The sequence below is a fragment of the Rana temporaria genome, chromosome 4 (genome assembly GCF_905171775.1).
Source record: "Rana temporaria chromosome 4, aRanTem1.1, whole genome shotgun sequence".
Classification (NCBI taxonomy): domain Eukaryota; kingdom Metazoa; phylum Chordata; class Amphibia; order Anura; family Ranidae; genus Rana; species Rana temporaria.
Genome location: NC_053492.1, coordinates 124,424,758 through 124,444,512, shown reverse-complemented (window position 1 = coordinate 124,444,512; position 19,755 = coordinate 124,424,758). Strand labels below are relative to the sequence as shown.

At 41.6% G+C, this 19,755-nt stretch overlaps 1 protein-coding gene across 1 annotated transcript in view; it reads left to right on the top strand.

The window, feature by feature from the left end:
• PIK3CB (phosphatidylinositol-4,5-bisphosphate 3-kinase catalytic subunit beta) overlaps positions 1–19,755 on the top strand; it is a 266,552-nt gene that overhangs the window by 79,037 nt on the left and 167,760 nt on the right. Inside the window, exon 2 of the mRNA XM_040349021.1 lies at positions 3,565–3,699. The gene's annotated coding sequence lies outside the window, so the exon portion shown is untranslated. The remainder of the gene's footprint in view (positions 1–3,564; positions 3,700–19,755) is intronic.

Below are 19,755 nucleotides of genomic sequence, written 5' to 3'. Positions count from 1 at the left end.
CACAGAGCAAGTGTTTTTTTTTTTTTTTTTTTTTTATTCCCCCCCCCCCATTTATTTATTTTAAATTGCAGCCTATAGTATTTTTTAATGCCAAGTTCACACAGCTGCAAACCGATTTCCAGTAAAAAAAATAAATTATATAGTACAAGTTGGAGGAATCGCACCAAGAACCTTTTCCAAATTGCACCATTATAAATTGCAATGATGTGAACAGGCATCATTGAAAACAATGATTTCCATTGTCGTGCAGCTCTGTGTGAATCGGGTTGCATCTGAAATCGAACTAGTGTGAATGGAGCCTAATCTATAAACTGCCTACTTATGAGTGTGTGTGTGTGTGTGTGTGATGTTATTCTGCCTGGCAAAAAATAAGCAATCACATCTGCCTTTAACCATTAACACCTAAATTGTGGAGGTCTCTTTTGCTCCGTCTGGATTTTCTTGCACCATTTTCTCAACTGTTGCTCCATTCCTTTCTATGCGAACATGTGCTGAAATATTTTCCTATAAACATGAGGCTGAACAGAAATACCGTATATATTCATATAATGTCAAGTTGAACCATTTTAATAACAGATATTGTAGTGCTATTTTCTCATAGGTGGTTTGTCTCATTGCCGTATGCTCTGTGGTGCACAAGCTAACAAAAATTAACTCTGCTCTGTCGTAAACTGCCTGTGGTTTATCTAGACTAAATAAACCTTCCATGAAAAGAAAAAACAGAGATATATAGTGTTCTGCAAGTACTATTACTTGACTATGTATCTTCTTGTGTGAACATGGACTCTTTAGTGACTCCTACAGGGCTTATAATGGGTATTCTATTTATATTTGTGCATACAATGGAAATGGGAAGTTAACCGGGTCAGTAAGTGCTTGACTATTCTTTTCCAGCGCTAGCAAAGTACTAGATATAGACAAAATGCTTAGTATAATCATGTCTTGGCAGGTCATTGGGGAGCTGTAGGAAGAAAGATTCCAATCAATACTGTGTATACTAATAGGAAGTCATTTAAGCTCATCAATAAAACAAGCCTCGGGGTTCCATGTGGGAGTAATGGAAGCTTATTTTTGGAGATACTCCCCAGTTCAGCTATATATTATAGCAAGATCATCAGAGATGCTGTGCGCAGCCCCAGGAAAAGATTTGTTTGTACTTTGTTGGTATCTATGTTGCAGGGCCATTAGGAAAGATTAAGGGTATTTCAAGGAGCGTTTAGCTGGAAGCTTGCCCTGAGTCTGCATGTGCCGTAAAGATGGCATGGTCATTTATGCATTTTTCTATTGCTTTTGGTCTCATGGAGCAACATAGGGTGTGTACGAATCTTTCTGTTCTAGGACTTTGGGAATGGCGCATCACTGGAAACTGGCGATTTAGATCCTGTTCCTTTTTAAAGCATGTTATTAGAGCACCGTGCTTGTGCTGTGAAATTTGGCCACTTCTATCGCCTAAAGCCTGGCTGATCCTGCCTGGTTCTGCCCTCCCCTCTGTAAACTGACCACAGTATATCATGGCTGATGAGCCCTGACACCATGGTCAGTTTACATGCCAACGTCATCCACCGATATCTGCAGCTCTTCTGTGTCTCCCTCTGTTACCGTTTTGCTATTGTTTTCACTAATTTGAGATTAGACAGTCAAGTGGTAGCCCAATTTTGGTCCTAACCCATAATATTGGACCGTTGCCACCTAAATATTTCTCCCTATTGGACGATTTACTTGCTCTCATGACAACTCTAAATTTTTAGATTCCCCCTAATTTTCTGTCTCTTGATTTCACCAAAGGTAACTATGAAATAAACACTTAGAAGGGTTGAACCCTTCCCCACTTCATCCAATATTAAAAAAAAAAAGTTGTTTTGCCTATATACAGGTTTATACAGTCTTCCTCATTGTCTAGCTTTTGCCATAGAGTTCCTTGGTACCCTTACTAGGCTGGATTCACTCAGGAACTCTTCCTAGCAGTTATTTCATGTCCACGTTCTTGTCTGACAAGTACTTCAAGTGTGTCATTTCCCTATGACTACAGTGACATGATGCAGAGATCATCAGCTCAGCATGGCGTCGTCCGTGTGATTTTTTTCAATTTAAAATATCACTTGGCTGAAAAAATCTCCTATGACAGTATCCTTATTGTGCAGACTGAACAGCTGTAAACTCAATCTTAGTCACTTAAAGTGCAAAAACCACACAAATGCTGTTAACCACAGGATGCAGCTGGTGTTATTGAGAGCTCTGCGTTGACTTTGATTCTCCTATAAATATTATCGAATATTAAAGCGGAGCTCCACCCTACTTTACAACTTTGCTTAAATATTATCGCGGCCATGTGTTAATTACTGAAACGCATGTTTTTTTTTCCCGATCCACTGTACCTTGGTAATCCTTTGTTACTAGCCGCTTCCTGTATACGGATTCATCGGGTAGTGTGCGGGTATTACGTCACTTCCTCAATGCCGCAATGTCTCCTGGGAGCTTTTGTCATTGTTCCCAGGAGACATTGCGGAGGCCTGCCGCGAGTAATCGGGGAATTTAGAAAGAACTTTAAGCTAAATCCTGCGATAACTCGCGGCAGGCCTCCAAAATGTCTCCTGGGAACAATGACAAAAGCTCCCAGGAGACATTGCGGCATCGAGGAAGTGACGGAATCCCCGTACACTACCTGATGAATCCATATACAGGAAGCGGACAGTAACATAAAGGATTACTAAGGTACAGTGGATCGGGGGGAAAAAATCATGCGATTTAGTAATTAACACATTACAACTTTGCTTAAATATTACCGCTGCAAAGTAGGGTGGAACTCCGCTTTAAAGGTGTACTAAATAGATCTGCAAGAACAGGAATGATTTATTTAAAAAAATAAATGGCAATCGCTGGCATCAGACACTGGGCGCTCATGTTCTGACCTTGGGCTTGATGGGTCCCTTTTTTTTTTTTTTTTTTTTTTTTTAATCTTTGCATGATCAAAGAAAAATAAATTAAAATAAAAGTGGATCCTACCTGCTGTACTAATGTAATCTGACAGTGAGGGCTCTTCCTTGGTCAGAATACACTGATCAGCACTGCAGCACATTGGCTGCAGCCACTGATTGAAATTTTCCAACATCCTTGTTCATCATCCATAGGGATACATGTCCATATTTCATCCGAAAACGAATGGATGAAATACGGGCATACGGTTCGCATGTGTGAAAGGGCCCTTAGGTCTGTGCTTTCCAGAAGTGGTGCTCTTGGGATCCTCCTGGAAGCTTCTTCAGTCATCGCCAGCTTCTGTTTCTGCCCAACTGCATTTGTCATGAGATGACTAAACTATTGACTGAAGAAGAAATGGTTATCATTTCTCTGCCTGTTCTATCCATCATATTTCTTATAAGGCACTTGTATGTGGCAGTGTCTTTTTAAACAATATAATAATTGTTGAGGATCTTGCAATATTTGTATGCCACAAGGAATTTTTTTTTTTTTTTTTTTTTTGTATTGTTGGTTTCAGTTGCTCCTTTTAACTACTGCATGATGGGTTTATGACATGTTGCTTAGTTTTCTTCTTTATCTTCCTTCCAGAGATCATTTTCCAGCTGAGCGTCTTCCTGCGGAGGTACTTTTTGTAACCATAATGAGCTAACTTCTAGACATGTTGGAAAGCGTCAACCTTTGAAACTGTGTGACCTAAAAAGAAGACACCAACAAATGCAAAGTGTAAGTATGCTTGTTAATTGTAGAAATCCTTGAGATATAATAGAATCCTGTTCACTACTTAAAGTTTTAGCATCTACCCAGAACTATTAATTCTCAGGTTGAGGTGGGACCTTTTTAAAGATAAAAATGGAGAATATTTTCGGATTTGCATTATTTTTTCCAGTAGAATAAAACTTGGTACACACGGGCTGGATGTCTGGTAACATCCGCTGGTTCAATAAAAACTGGCCAACATTTGGCCTCTTCAGCCGGCTTCTGCCGGACATGCATGCTGGAAAACCAGCCAACCAGCTCCCGATCAGCGCTCTCAGCCAATAGCCAGAAAATTGAGAGATGGAGATCTCCACGCAAGGCTGATTTTGGTTTGGTAGCTGTGTGTGTTATAAGTGTGTGCTTGTGGGGAGGAATGTTGTCAATAGGTTAATGAAGGAGGGCCACCATGGATCTTTTCAGAGATTGATCAGCAAGATTGAGTTAATCATAGTGTAGACCTTTTATCCTTAGGCAGTGAACCTTCAGGCAGGTCCGCCAGATGCACCCCACTTTGTTCCTTTCCTGACACCCTCTAAAACAAGAGACCAGATAAGACTGTATACACTTGGGGAGGCTCACTGTGCCAAAATAGTACCAATTTATAAGAGTTTTCCATGCTTGCATGTTACTAGAGAACTTCAAGCAAGCTAACCAAATCTCATCCCTTTCCTTTGGAGAGAGGGTTATGCTGAGCTCAGTTTCCTAGTGGGAGTAATAGGGAGGGATTGAGCTAGGTGTTGCCGAAGATGGTGAAGTAGAACAGAGATATTGCTCTTTTTTGTTGTGAGATTGGATTTACAGATGGATTCGAATTTGGTACAAGACAAAGGTGAACCTCTGTTAGATTCCACAAAATGTCTCAGTTGTAGAGGGAGAAAAAGTTCATTATTAGGAACATTATGGGGTTATTTACTGAAGAAAAATCCACTTTGCACCAAGTGCAAAGTGCACTTGAAATTGTACTGAAAGTCCTTTTGGAAGTACAGTCGCTGTAGATCCGAAGGGGACATGCAAGGAAAAAAAAAATGCATTTTAGCTTGCACATGATTGAATAATAAAATTGTTAGAGCTTAACCTTACTTAACTTATTTAACTTACTTAACTTGCTTAACTTAACTTACTTAACCTTAATCTTCCCCTCAGATTTACAGCGACTGCACTTCCAAATGCAATTTCAAGTGCACTTTGCACTTGTAGTGCAAAGTGGATTTGCCTTTCGTAAATAACCCCCTACGAGCTGCCCAGAGCTGTGAGAGTGCAGAAGCTCTATGCAAGAAGTAGACTGTTAAGTCTCCTCTGCAGAAGCAAAATTGTTGGGGGTCGTCCATCCCATGTGGAAATTAAGGGAAATTGAAGAGGTGAAGTAATGGATCCTGTAAGTTGTGAGGTGGGGCATCCATGGATCTGACTTGTTCAGCACATCCCACAGATGCTCAATTCAACTGAAATCTGGAGAATTTGGAGACCAAGTCAACATCTCAAACTTATTGTTTCTTACCTGGCTGAAAGAGGCAACTGCTCATTGTTTTTATTTTTTGCTTTCAGCGCATCACTTTCAGGGACTTGATGCCCAATATATCCCACTGCTTTTCAGATGCCATTGTAACCAGAAAATCAAAAATTTTCACTTAAACTGTTAGTGGTCATAAAGTTGATGATGAGGTCATCTGTTCTCCCCTCTTGTTGGTCCCTCTTCCTGAAAAAGCTATCCCCACTGGAAAATGCAGTAGATCCCTGAATGGCTCAGTGTACTGAACCCTTCAGTTATATAGCTAGATTCAGAAAGAGTTAGGCCGGCGTATCAGTAGATACGCCGACCTAACTCGGAATCTGCGCCGTCCTAAGTTTAAGTGTATTCTCAAACTGAGATGCACTTAAACCTAGCTAAGATACGACGGCCTGCGCCGTCGTATCTTAGGGTGCAATATTTAGGCTGGCCGCTAGGTGGCGCTTCCATTGAGTTCGGCGTAGAATATGTATATCACTAGATACGCCTATTCACGAACGTACGTGCGCCCGTCGCAGTAAAGATACGCAGTTTCCGCAAGAGATACGCCGCCTAAAGATAAAGATGCCCCCTAGGTGGCGTAGCCAATGTTAAGTATGGCCGTCGTTCCCGCGTCGAAATTTGAAAATTTAACGTCGTTTGCGTAAGTCGTCCGTGAATAGGGCTGGACGTAATTTACGTCCACGTCGAAACCAATACGTCCTTGCGGCGTACTTTGCCGCAATGCACACTGGGATATGTACACGGACGGCGCATGCGCCGTTCGTAAAAAAACGTCAATCACGTCGGGTCACAGTTAATATGCATAAAACACGCCCCCCACATCCTCATTTGAATTAGGCGCGCTTACGCCGGCCTATTCACGCTACGCCGCAACTTAGGAGGCAAGTACTTTGTGAATACAGTACTTGCCTCTCTGACTTACGGCGGCGTAGCGTATTTACACTACGCCGCCGTACTACGCCGCAAAGATGCCCCTACCTGAATCCAGCTAATGGAGTACAGATATTTAAACGCATGAAATAATCAAATGTGTTTTTACCTACAAGTACAATGAATGAGTGCGTTACTGGATTAAAATGTGTTTCTCTGTCCAGTGTTCAGCTTAGGCCGGGTTCACATATCTGCAGCCTGTGGGTTTGTGCATGGGTCTGCTGCATTGCTGTACATGTAATTTTAGGTCCAAATTTTTGCCTGAATTTGCACCTGAACTGGACCCAAAGGCGCATCGGACCCTTTTTCAATCCATTGAAAGAAGGTCACACTTGCCTGTCATGTGAATTGGATGCGGGAGAAACCTGCATACATGTGAACCCAGCCTGAGTCAACTTTACTTTCCTTTTTAAATACAGCCGCACCCCTACACCATGTCCAAAAGAGCAGCACGTTTTGGACATGGATACGTGTGCGGTGTACATGCAAACCTGCAACAGTGTGAACCTAGCTATAAGGAGTATGTCCACTTCCTGTTTCTGTTCTGAATAAAATGTTTGTTCTATACCTTTTTTAGATACTGATTCTGAATGGGAATGAATTTTTTATGATTGAGCAGATGATGTGCTGATGCATAGTTCTCTAAGGAGAGTGGCAGGGTCTGCATTCCTTTTTAGAAGTGAATAATTCTTCAGAAGCAGCTCACCAAAAAATAAATTTTTGATGCAGAGGATGCCTTAAGGCTGGGTTCACACTGCTGCAATCCCATAGTTCTGTAACTTCCGGTGTGACTCTTCATTGCCACTTGATGTGACTTCAATGACTGTTTTGTGGCTTTGGCCAATCATAATACAGAGTCGCATATTGCTGAACTTGAAAAGCCCTCTAAAGTCACACATGACAACATCGAAAAGATAAGACAAAGGAGACTCAGAAAAGTAGTGGAACACCCCCCCCCCCCCCCCCCCCCAAGACTTGAGTTGCGGCAATTAAGATAGCACTTATTAAAATTAATGTGATTTGACTTGTCATGCAACATTCTGTGTCGCATTGGATGTCTCAGCTGTGTGAACCAGGGCTGAATCTGACTTGTACCTTAGGACAAACTTATTGGAAAAACAGTCAGCCAATCGCACAAGCAGAAAATTCAATTTCTGGTTCCGTGCACCAACTGTGTACAGAACTCTTCCAGGTTGCCATGTTGCATTTTATTTTTGGAGAAAATTACAGCTCTGAAGATTAATTTAAAGGGTATTTCAATAATATGAAATTACAATATGGCTTGTGTCACAATTATATAGGTTGCTTTATTAATTTTTCCACATTTTGACCTACGAAAGTGGAGTTACACTTTAAGGATAGTTCATATATTCTGTACTGTGTATCATGAAGAGATTGACCTAATTACCAGAATAGTTACTCACCCTTGGTGTAATATCAGATGCCGTACAGAGCAACACAATAAACCTAATTAACTGTCATGTGATGTTTTTGCTGTATACATTTGCTTTGCTCTCCTCTGATCTCCTGGAACTAACTGGTTGCTGTTCAGTTTTGATAGTTTACTCTGCGGTGTGACCTTTTGACCTCTGATCTGAAATTTGAAAAGGATGCTGTATATTCAAATGGATCACTCATGGGTGTAATTTTATAAGAACCTGCTAAGAGCACCAACAATATGCAGTTTGCTTAAAGCTCAATTCTGTCTTCAGTCTGCTTCAGTACTGCCTTTTGGACTTTTCTCTTGTGATCCCTGCTGGCAGCTATAGCCGCCAACAATGGTCATTGTATTCTGAAGGAGGGAAATCCTCCCTGCGGTCAGAATACAATGGCGCTGCGAGAGGGAATCAATTTTCTTTCCTTTTTTTTACTTGTGATTGAAGAAAAGAAAATTGCATAATTTATGGCTTGCATTCGATGAGGATCAGATCAAATTTTATGAAAAATTGCTGCAGAAAACCAGTTAATTTGGTGTACACGTTAAGGCATTCATACTTATTTTATGCCACTGTATTACACAAGCCTGTTAGAAATCACTACTATAACAGGAAAATAGGGCAACAGACTAGTGCAGGCGTGTCCAAAGTCTGGCTCGTGGGCCAATTGCGGCCTGCGTTCCGGTTTCGGATAGCCCGCCTGGTCATTTCGACATGTATATCTTTTGTGGCCCCCAAAGAATCGCTGGGGGCCACAAAAGATGTACATGCTGGCTGGACTTGGAGGGGACAGGGAGGGGCACCGTACAGGAGTATTTCCTGTTTACACAGCGACCTCTGTAAAAGGAAGTCCCGCCTCCTGCTCTGCCATTGGACGACTGTTCTGTCCATTACAGGAGGCGGCACTTTCTATTAAAGAGGCCGCCAATAAAACAGGAGTTTCTCCTGTATGTCTGTCGTCCCGCCACCTCCCTGTCTCCTCCAAGGCTGCAGATGTGCATGAATCAGGCTGCACTGATGGCAATGGTGGGTCTGCATTCAGGGCAAGGGGGTGCTGCATTTATGGCACTTGTGAGGCTTCATTAATAATGGGCACTGACTCTTATTTTGCTTCACAGTTCTTTATTTAAAATGTTAAGTTTTTTTTTTTTTCCTGAATCTTCCCTCTTAAAGTGAAGGTGCGTGTTATAAGCCGATAAATATGGTATATCCAAATAACACGTCTGAGCTCTTCTCTTCACCACACACAGCAACAAAGGCAAGATAATTCTTGTTGGGCAGTGTATTAGTGCTCAAGCAAACACACGTAGACTGGATTTTAATGGTTCACAGCATGTCAGGCAAAATGGTTGGCTCCTCACGCATGTTCACTTCATCAAATCTGGCCCTCTTTAAAAAAAAGTTTGGACACCCCTGGACTAGTGCTTGCAGGGGCCCGAAGTTGAGCACCGGGTTTATAGATTAACCACTTCCTGCCCATGATATAGCTGAGAGACGAATATAGCATGGGCTTAGTTTGCCGTGAGGACATCTATGGACATCCTCCCGTGATCTTGCTGCTCGCACGCCCCCTGCAATGTGAACTCGGCTGATCACAGATCGGGGTAAAGGGCCAATCACAGCGGCCCTTTTAGCATGTGATCGGCTGTGTCCCAACAAGTCGGTTATCGGCTTTTCTTTTCTCAGAAGGAAAGAAAGCGCTGATGCCTGTTGGTGTTAAATGGACATCAGCACTGTTAATCAGGGCACTGATTATCAGTCCAGTCCCACCAGTGCCGCCTCATCAGCACACATCAGTGAAGGAGGAAAATTGCCTGTTTGCAAAATTTTATTTATTTTTTATTCAAAATTGACTGTCTTTTTGTTTTGTTTAGCGTAACATAAAAAAACCCAGGGGAGATTAAATGCCACCAAAATAAAGCTCTTTTTGCGTGAAAACAAATATATTTCTCCCATATGTCTGGTACTCCACTCTTTGATTCTCCCTTCTCTTCTCCAAAGGTTTTTTGCACCGATATACAGCATAACATTTTTTTCTGTTACTGGTATTTATTGTATTAACAATGCATGCCCTAAAGATAAGTTATGGTAGCTATATTACTTACAATCTACATCTCACTTGATAATTTATTTTTATATGTTTTGCATACTTTTAGTCTGGTTAGAGCCGGTTCACACTGGGGCGACCTGGGATCAGACTTCAGGTCCCCCAAGTCTCCCCAAGTCGCGCTGTCGAGAAAAGCAATGGAAGTGAATGAGAGTCGTCTTAATGTACACTACTGAAGTCGCTCCGACTTCAGAAAAGGTTCCTGTACTACTTCAATCAGACTTCTAGGCAACCTGTACCCATTGATTTCAATGGAAGTCTGATCCCTGTACATAATGAGGCAACTTAGAGACAACTTTGCAGGAAGCAGAGAGGAATTTACCCAGAGGCAGTAAGGAATTTACCCAGGTACTCTCCTGCCCCCAGGCAGCCCCCGCCTTCCTACACACATATTACTTTCATTTTAGATGTTGTCTCTGTATACCTCTATACACGATGTCTACCAGAGTCAGGGAAGGGAAGAGAGGCTGTGGAATTGAATCACTTATAAGGTTTATTAAGGAGAGAACATGCCTGTACGACAAGACAGACAGACATTACAAGGATCAACTGAAGAGGGACAATGCCTGGCTGGATATCTGCCGCCTGTCCTCTGAGGATTGGAATGTATTGTCCCAGACCGACCGCCCTGCCAAATGTAAGTTTTACCTTTTATTGTATGTCTGTTTTCCCTGACAAGGCATGATGGTTGTAGTTCCATACAGGCCACTTGTTTTCACAGAGAATGTGTGCATGAACTTCCCCTTGTCTACATCCCTACCCAGCTCTGAGCACCATGCCTTGTTTCCAACCCCTACCCACCTACAAAGACTACCCCTTCTGGTGATTTGTGGTACTAACAGTTTTGTATAGAATTTTTTACCAAGAAAGGCAGTATAATAGATACATTGCAGACAACAATAGAACACACCAGCAACAATATATCCCCTGGCAGCAACAGTAGATCCCTAACAGGAACACTAGTTCCCCTAACAACAATAGATCTCTGACAACAGTAGATCCCTGACAGGAACAATAGATCCCCTTACAGCTACAGTAGATCCCTGACAGGAACAATAGATCCCCTGACAGGAACACTAGTTCCCCTAACAAAAATAGATCCTTTGACAACAACAATAGATCCTCTGACAACAACAATAGATCCCTGACAACAGTAGATTCCTGACAGGAACAATAGATCAGCTTACAACAACAATAGATCCCTGACAACAGTAGATTCCTGACAGGAACAATAGATCAGCTTACAACAACAATAGATCCCCTTACAACTACAGTAGATCCCTAACAGGAAAACTAGTTCCCCTAACAATAGATCCCTGACAAAAGTAGATCCCTGACAGGAACAATAGATCCCCTGACAACAATGGATCCCTAACAGTATCAATAGATCGCCTTACAACAACAGTAGATCCCTGACCGTAACAATATAACACACCAGTGGATTATTTGCCAGCAACAGTAAACCACCCCCATACACTTGGTACTAATGTTGCCTAAACTGTATTCACCCACGTTAGTGCTGCAAAAAAAACAGTGTTTCAAGAACAGCACCCTTTTCACACTGCAAACGCCTCTAGCGGAGCGTTAAAATCGAGGTAAAACACTGCTATTTTACCGTGTTTTAACCACGATTTTACCACCTTTAGACTCAACGCTGCGGGCGTTATAACAGCGTTTTACAAGCGTTGTTGAAGCATGGGCGTCAAATAACAACCACACCTCCCTATATCACTTCCTGTTTACTTCCTGGCTGACATTAAGTAATGCACAGAGAGCATTTTGAATATATAAAAACAGGGAGCAGGGAAGAATGATGTCAAAAGAGCTGAGAAGCTCTGATTGGCCAATTCTAATGTTCCCTGTCCTGGAGGTGACTTCAAGTTGTGTTGTAAGTCTCCCCAAGTCGTGCTGTGCTAAATGCTCAAGTCTGATCCAAGTTGCTTCCAAAAGTCTCGCTGGAAGTCGTAATGCCCCTGTGTGAACCGACTCTTCGAGTTCTCAGTTCCTTCCCTTGGCTTCCTTTAGAAAAGCAGCCGTCCTGTACCTGCCTTTATGTTGTCAGGAGTTTTTTCGACATTTTCTTTGGTTAACCATTTATATAACCTGTGTTTATAAAGTCCTGTTTGGGCAATGAAAATTCTTTGCTTACAATGTCATGAGCTAAGGAATGCTCCTATAAATCAAATGTTCTAGCAGTAAAATCTATGTTGCTGCATGTAAGAAACCATTATTTGAACTGATGTAAAGATGAAAGAGCAGTTGTCAAAACTGTGTATTCTTAAAGAATGTTTGACATGGCATCTAGATTTGTAGAAAGTTTGTATTGGCATAGGAATTTTGGGTAACTTCAAGGATGCACAGTTAACGTGGAACTTCTCAGGAAAACATCCCAGGAGGCTGCGTGTCCATTCAGAAAGCATTGGGGGTTATTTATGAAAGGCTAATTCACGGTGGAAGTGCAGTTGCTATAAATCTGAGGGGAAGATCTGAAATTGAGGGGAAGCTCTTCTGATTTTATCATCCAATCATGTGCAAGCAAAAATGCTGTTTATTTTTCTAGCATGTCCCCCTCGGATCTACAGCGACTGCACTTCCAAGTGCACTTTCAGTGCAATTTCAAGTGCACTTGTAGTTTGCACTTGTAGTGCAAAGTGGTTTTGCCTTTAGTAAATCACTCCCATTGTGTGACTTGCGCATCCCCCCCCAAAAAAAACCTCTCTAGCTATACACATCTAACTGAGCATGTGCAGTTCCTTCCAAGGCTCTATACTATCGGATGGATTGGGAACAGTGAAAGAAGGGGACTATCACATAAGACAGGATCAAACAACTTTTTAACACAATGTGAAAGATTAACCCCTTGGGTTCCACAGTGAGTATAGCAAGCATGCTTTACTGGATATACAGATAGATTTTTACTGTTTGTGGGTTTAGTAACACTTTTTAAGGAATGAGCAGGCACCCCTAATGGTTGATCGGTATTGATACTTTTAAAAATAAACAGCCAATATAACACAACAAAAAAAGCAGTGTTTCACTGACTTGGGTTATTGCTAGGAATGAGCCAAATCTACCTGGGTTCCATTTAAAGTAGAACTATCGGCCCTTTTTTTCACTTTGGCTACAGCAAGGAAGGGTTATAACCCCTTTCAGATTTTTTTTTTTTTTTCACTTGCTGTCCCATAGCCAAACAGGAAGTGAGGAAGTGCCTACAAATGAAGGGTATTCCAGGTTATCAGAACTAGTGTTCCAATTGGAAGATTTCCCCTCCATTTCTTTTCTGAGGACAACCTAAAATTCAATTTTTCTTTTTACTTTCAGTGATAATGGTAAACAGGACAAATAGACAGGGTGTATCGCCTTAACGGGGGCACAGACGGCAATAAAAAAAAACTGCAAGGTGTTCTAATTCTTCTCCACTCCAGAAAAAGTTTTGCCTTGAGTTATATTTTAAGGCAGACTAAAAGTCTGTCTGCTGCAGTGGTAGTCGGGACTTGTAGTTTTTTAATGATTCACTCTAAAATTAATGACACCGTTCTGTGGGCAGAGTTTTGCTGTCACAGGGGGGTGAAGGTGCTTAGGAACTTGTTACAAGTTATACCCTAAATATGGGTGTAATATGTTCCTAAAGGTGAACTTGGCCTTTTAACCACATGCCGACCAGCGCACGACGATATATGTTGAAACAATAACTCGGCTGGGCATATGGGCGTACAGGTACCTCCCCTTTAAGATGCGGCATTGTGAGCTCCGTGAGGCCGACCGCGGTTCCAGCAGACTCGATGTCCACGGGGATACCTGCGATCGTCTCATGGAGAGGAAGATCGGGGAAATGCTGATGTAAACAAGCATTTACCCACTTCCTAGTGACAGGACACTGATCACAGCTCCCTGTGATCGGGAGTGGTGATTAGTGTCGTGTCACACATAGCCCCCCCCCAGTTAGAATACATCCCTAGGACACACTTAACCCCTTCAGCGCCCTTTACTGGCTAACCCCTTCACTGCCAGTGTAACTTTTACAGTAATCAGTGCATTTTTACAGCACTGATCGCTGTATCAATGACAATGGTCCTTAAATTGCGTCAAAAGTGTCTGCATAATGTCGCAGTCTCGATTAAAAATTGCTGATCGCCGCCATTACTAGTAAAAAATATTAATAACAATGCCATAAAACTATCCCCTTTTTTGTAGACGCTATAACTTTTGCGCAAACCAATCAATAAATGCTTATTGGGATATAATTTTATTTTTTACCAAAAATATGTAGAAGAATACACATCGGCTTAAACCGAGGGAAAATTATTATTTTTTAGATATTTTTTGGGGATATTTATTGTAGCAAAATGTAAAAAATATTGCGTTTTTTTTTTTTTTTTAAATTGTCGCTCTATTTTTGTGCAAAAAAATAAAAACACAGAAGTGATCAAATGGCAACAAAAGAAAGCTCCATTTGTGGGAAAAAAAGGACGTCAATTTTGTTTGGGAGCCACATCGCACGACCTCGCAATTGTCATTTAAAGCGAAGCAGTGCCGAATCGCAAAAAGTGCGCTGGGCTTTGGGCAGCCAAATGGTCCAGGGCTGAAATGGTTAATTAAAATGCCTGGGGGGATGCCTTTAACCTGCCTGTGAAGTGATGCATTTGTGTGATATACACAACTGACATTTAGGGCCCTTTCACAGGGGGCGGATCAGTGATGATCCGCCCCGTGAACCTCCGCTTGCTCAGCGGGGATTGCTCCGTTGATCCCCACTGAGCCGGTGGATGACAGGGCGGTCCCCGCACACTGTGCAGGGACAGCCCTGTCTTTTCTCTGCTCTCCCGGATGAACACGGACCGTCTGTCCGTGTTCATCCGATCCGCAGACAGAAGGAAAAATAGGGTTTTCCTCCGTCTGCAGAATTGGAGGAATGTGGAAGTGGGCAAAAGCGAATGTTCATTCGCTGACACTCGCAATCTCGTAGGGACCAATGTAGGTCCCTTTTTCATCCGTACACGGATAGATGAAAAAGCGGACATACGGCTGCCCGTGTGAAAGGGCCCTTACAAAGAGAAAAATTAAATTTTATTTGCTGACAAACTACAGATTTGGCTATTTTACTTTTGTTTGTAAACAAATAGCCAAGAATTCCCTTCATCTGTACCAAACTGGACCTAGATGAGGGTCTAATATGGATGTTCATTCAGTACCCTCCCTAAATAAATAAATACATAAATAAATATAATATATATATATATATATATATATATATTAGTTTTTCCCCCCCTTCATGAGAGTCTGATTTACATGTCAATGGGAACCAAATGCACCCCCTCCGCCCAAAAACAAAACTGTGCGAGGTGTAAGGCAACCTAATGTTAGACTTTCTCCAACTCTTTGTTTCACATGCCAAGGATTTCCAGCCAGGTAAATTAATTGGTCCGGTTGATGTCACTGGTTACACCCACCACTTTCTTGGCAAACACTGACAGATAGAAAGTAGTCATATATAGTATCAGTATCTGATGTCCGACTCCTGAATGGGCTAAAAGTCTGGGGATGGACATCTGAACAGCCATTTTTTTGTGTTTTGGACCGAACCTTGTGCTCATCCCTCCCTATTAGTACAGTCAGAATCTGCAGCAGCTTGGCATAGTAACCAATTGGCTTCTATTTTCAGCTTGGTCAGTTAAGCTATGAAACTAAAAGATAGAATCTGGTTGCCATGATCAGCAGCTCCAGATTCTGTCCGCTCAAATCTAAGTGAGTTTCTCACTGTCTTTTAGGAAGGATTAAATTACTTTCTCATAATTAATTTGCTTATGTTTTAAAGGGGGGGAAAGCTGAACTCCAAGGCATGTAAGCCCCATTCACACTTGCAACTGGCGCTGTTTGCAACTTTAGATGCCGGGGATCCAGCAGGAGTTGCCTTCAGGTTGCTGTGGGCAGAAACCCCATTGAAAACATCAGAAGGCTGGCAGCTCCCACAGCTATTCCTGGCCTTTCACATGTAATCACTCATGGAGCGATTACCTGCAAATGATCAGCCCTGGATACAGACCGTCTGAAATGGGGCGTAATACTAACAAGACCACATAATTCAGTTTGCAAGTAAACATTGTGAATTATTTGCATCTGTTTTTATTTTGGGTATCGGATTTGCTGTTTTGGCGAACATAAATTGGCAGCTCTCAAAGCTTCCCTATATGACTTATGTCATTTTTTTTAGACATTACAGACAATTGTAGACTTCCTACAGACATGCAAATGTTTGTTTGCATGGATTTAATAAGCAATATGGATTTTAAGAAAAGCAAGCAGTATGTGTGAAATGAGTAATATAGCACAAACAGATCAACACTCCTTGTGTGATTAAGTAACATTGGGAGCATTAGTAGAACACATTGCCTGACAACTCCTAGCCACTCACTTCCTACTGATAAGACAGAAACGACTTTGATCAAAATCACTTTATGGTACAAAGTAAAGTAGTGTAATGTTAGACCACATAATTGTATCATCTGGTACAAAAACCACTTTCCATCAAACATTAATATGACTTGCTTCTCATACACTTCCGCTATGAGAATCCCCTGAGCATCTTGCTGCTAATACTTCTGCTGTGTTTGTGTGCATAGCAAGTCCCAGGGAAGGGATGGGTTGTTCTGACTGCTATTTTGTTCCAGGTCCCCCCAGCAGGACTTGCAGCTCCTACTGAGTGATGCCTGTCTTGTCTCTGTATGACAACAGTGTTCTATAGGAATTGCATTACTACTTTGCTGTTTTTGTTTTGACCTCTTGACTGCCACATGACCCTTCCACAGCTAGGAGAACTTGGTTGTGAGCTACACAATCCTGTAACTGGTCATTCGGTTCTGCAGAATATATTCTGTGCACAGTGCCTCTTTGTTATGGCCTGACACTCTGAAAAAGATGTTTAAATGACCTCAAATATGTCCTGCAACTCTGTAATTTTTCTTAGATGTCCTGTTATTGTATGTACAGCTGGAAGATTTGAACTCGGCCCTCTTAAACGCAGATGATTACTAACCACTGCATGCTGAGAAGATGATGATGAAGATTTTCATATATTTGCTAGGGAAGGAAGTGATTTTCCAATTATAACAAATGTCAAAATAACATCACACAGACGAAATGTAGAAAGCTATAATTTCTACCACCAGAGCAGAATATATTGTGGAAATTGTCTGGGGGCACATTGGGGGTATTGATATTGTGAAGCCATTTTCCCAGTGTTTACATTATACGGTTTAGATCGGAAGAGGAATAATATATGAAACGCAAGAATCATTGCTCTTTTTCCTTGGGTATTTACCTGTTTGGAATACAGTTTTTAACTGTGGTGTGTGTGTGTGTGTGTGTGTGTGTGTGTGTTTTTTTTTTAAACCACTTCAATACAGGCAGTTATACACCTTCCTGCCCAGACCAATTTTCAGCTTCATGCGCTATAAGGCCTCATTTCCATTGGCGTTTTTACAGCCTCTTTTCTGAGCGTTTTTTACAGCTTAAAAACGCCTGTCCATGTTATTCTATGGCATCATGCCCACATAGACGTTTTTGAGCTGCAAATGGCATAGGCGTTTTTGAGCTGTAAAAAAAACGCAGGACCAGGGCGTTCTGAAGCTCCAGAGTAGAGCTGTAAAAACGCCAGACGTTAAACGCTCAAAAACGCGCAAAAACGCTCAAACGCGACCGCTGCATTTTTAAAGCTGTAGCTCAAAAAAAAATTTTTTTTTTTTTTTACAAAATAAACATGGACAGGCGTTTTTAAGCTGTAAAAAAGCCTAACAGTGGCTGTAAAAACGCCAGTGGAAATGAAACCTTACACTTTGACTGATAATTGCGCAGTCATACCCAAACAAATATGTTTTATCATTCCCCCCAATAATAGAGCTTTCTTTTGGTGGTATTTGATCACCCCTATGGTTTTTATTTTTTGTGCTAAAAAGGAAAAAAAAAAGATCAAACATTTTGAAAAACTTTTTTTTTTTTTTCCCCTTAATTTCTGTTACAAAACTTTGTAAATGGGTACGTTTTCCCCTTCACTGATTGGCACTGATAAGGTGACACTTTTATATTCAGCACTCATAGGTGGCAAGTATGTACAGCACGGATCAGAGGTGCTGACAGGCATCACTGATGGGCAATGATTTGCCAGCCCTGGTGGGCCCTAGTGGGCTTACCTGGTGACCCTGGGTGGGCATCCTTGGTAGTCCTGGGGGGAGAGAGATAATCAATAAGTGCAGACCCCCCTGTCAGGAGAGGGAAAAGAGACCGCCGCTCCAGATGAGTGCACTTCGGTGGTGAGTCTGAACTCAGAGAGATCCAATGGGTGCAGGCAATGCACGAAGCATAAATGGAAGCAAAAAGGTATGGACAGCCGCAGTCCGATAAGTGTAAAAAACAATAAAAGCCTTTAATCCAGTAAAAAAAAAAAACACTGCACAAACAAACAGCAAACGGTGGGATAATATAGCTGACGTGTTTCACATTGTTATACAATGCTTAGTCATAGAAAACAGGAGACTACTGGACTACAGGAGAGTCAGGACGCCCTCTACGTTGCAGATAAAGGAGCTGTATGTTAGTGGGCGTCCTGACAAGGGAGGGGACGAGCACGACACTACACACCAGGGAGAAAGCCTTGCATTACTGTGTGTAGTTACAGACAGAAGAACAGGAAGTGAGGATTTCTCAGAAGAAATAAGGACATTTAAAAGCAAAATGGAAGGATGAGGAGAGTAAAGGAGGACTGCACTAAGGTAAAGGAAGCTGTTGAGGAAAAAGTGTACCTTTACAACCCCTTTAAGGAAGGGAAAATCCCAGTTGGAAGCTATCTACCAAATGCCCCCTTTAAAAATCTAGATTCTTTTTTCTATTGCCACATTTTTGTATACTCGAGTGCTTTCTGGCTCCTGGGTTCCACGTGTGAGCTCAAAAATACTACATTTGTCCGTTCTGTAATGTGTAGCATATAATCTCTGATTAGAACTTTACCTTTATGTAAAACTGAACCAAAAAGATATAAGGAAGACTTTCATGACTGACCCTGGCAGGTATGTCTTGCCTGAAGCAACACAATAGCTTCTGTACTTTCCCGATTTCGTTTTTTGGAAACCCTGCACCTCTGTTCTAGTTGTAGTAGACTGCTTTGCAGTGTAGGTGATATGACTTTATTGAAAGTTAAAATTCCCCATTCTTGCAGCTTCCTGGTTTTCAAACCTGCCAAGACCTTGCATTTCATCAATACCTCTTCCTCCTCATGAATCAGAGACAAGGCTCCTTTACACGGTCTGCTCCACTTTCACCCATATGTTGTGTGGCAGTACATGGTGGAATAACGTTGCATTTTACAAATTTTATTTGAGCCTCCATCGGAATGGCTTACAATTTTTAAATGTTTTTTGTACATTGCCTAGAAACACATTTTGCACACGCTTTATCATACCTTTTGAAGTTCATCATTTGGCAATAGCAAAACAGATTATAAATATGCATAAAAAACATTAAACCTGTTTAGACAAAGCATCAAAACTAAGGTACATTGTTTGTTTTTTAAACTGCTGTATAGACGAGCCTTTGTCTGCTTTTACTTTCAGAAAAAAGCTAAGATATTCTGGTCACGCTTTTTGTTTTAACAGACTTTAGTCTGCCATTAAAAGCCAGAAAGTGCACTTTAAGGCTGATGCCGCGTACACGACCGTTTTTCGGGTTGTAAAAAATGTTTTTTTAATGTCATTAAAAACCATTGTGTGTGGGCTCCACGATGTAAAAAATATGCATTAAAAATTTCGAACATGCTCTAATTTTTCACGTCGTTTTTAACGTCGTAAAAAATGGCTGTGTGTGGGCTTTAATGATGTGAAAAAACCGTGCATGCTCAGAAGCAAGTTATGAGACGGGAGCGCTCGTTCTGGTAAAACTACCGTTCGTAATGGAGTAAGCACATTCATCACGCTGTAACAGACTGAAAAGCGTGAATCGTCTTTTACTAATACGAAATCGGCAAAAGCAGCCCAAAGGGTGGCGCCATCCTA